The sequence below is a fragment of the Euphorbia lathyris genome, chromosome 9, assembly GCF_963576675.1.
Source record: "Euphorbia lathyris chromosome 9, ddEupLath1.1, whole genome shotgun sequence".
Taxonomy (NCBI): Eukaryota; Viridiplantae; Streptophyta; class Magnoliopsida; order Malpighiales; family Euphorbiaceae; genus Euphorbia; species Euphorbia lathyris.
This window is the reverse complement of record NC_088918.1, coordinates 72,356,945-72,358,085: the sequence shown is the minus strand read 5'-3', so window position 1 is coordinate 72,358,085 and position 1,141 is coordinate 72,356,945. Positions and strand designations below refer to the sequence as shown.

General features: G+C 35.8%; 1 non-coding gene across 1 annotated transcript; it reads right to left on the bottom strand.

Annotated features, from left to right (window-relative positions):
- Positions 1-293: 293 nt before the first annotated feature.
- On the bottom strand, positions 294-400 carry LOC136207567 (small nucleolar RNA R71). Its single transcript, XR_010676703.1, has one exon. It is a non-coding gene; the product is annotated as a small nucleolar RNA R71 (small nucleolar RNA).
- Positions 401-1,141: the final 741 nt, after the last annotated feature.

Here is a 1,141-nt window from a genome sequence, read left to right as displayed (position 1 = left end):
AAATTAATGCACACCAATTTGAAATTAAACCAGCTTTACTGAATATGTTGCAAAATAGTGTGACATTTTATGGATTGCCTAATGAAAACCCAAATACCCATTTGACTAACTTTCTTGAGATTTGTGACACCTTTAAAATTACGGACGTTTCTGCCGAAGCAGTCAAACTTCACCTTTTTCCTTTCACTTTGAAGGACAGAGCTAAAGTTTGGTTGAATCCTATACCGGCCGGAACAATCCAATCTTGGAACCAATTAGCCTAAGCATTTTTATCCAAATATTTTCCCATAGCCAAAACAGCAAAAATTATTACATCATTTACACAACATGAAAATGAAACCATGTATGAAGCATGGGAACGCTTCAAAGAACTTCAACGTTTATGCCCACACCACCATTTTCCTAATGAACTTTTAATCCAAACTTTTTATAATGGTATAAATTCCACAACAAGAGGTTCACTAGATGCTATGTCGGGAGGGTTATTTATGAAGAAGACGTCTGCTGAAGCAAAAGAACTTTTAGAGGAAATGGCGATTAACATTAGCATGTGGCCTGCAGAACGTGCACATACACCGGTTACTCCAAAACCATCGTCCTCAACTTCATCATCTATTAAAGGTATAGTTAATCTTGACCCTATTGCAATGTTACAAGCCCAATTTTCTACGCTTTCGCATAAAATTGACAAGCTTATGACACCGTGTGATGTTAATTGAAATCCCATCCAAGTTGATATGGATTGTAGTGGTACGGATGAGGTAGAACAGGTAAATTTTGTCCAAAGACAAAATCAAATTATTCAAATACCTATAATCCCGGATGGAGAAATAACCCTAACTTTAGTTGGAAAGAGAATAACAATACCAGTGCCAATCATGGTAGAACTAATAATTATCAAAATCAATCAAGAGACACTATTGGCACACTATCTTCTAAAATTGAAAAATTTATAGATGCTATTGGTGGTAAGATTAACAACCATGATGAAGGTTTTAAACGTATTGAGAACAAGTTTGATCAATTGTTTAAGAACCACTCGTCTAGCATCCATAATTTGGAAGTACAAATTGGACAAATTGCCAAGTCAATTCCATCCCGAAAAGAGGGTAGCCTTCCTAGCCATATGGAAGAATATCCT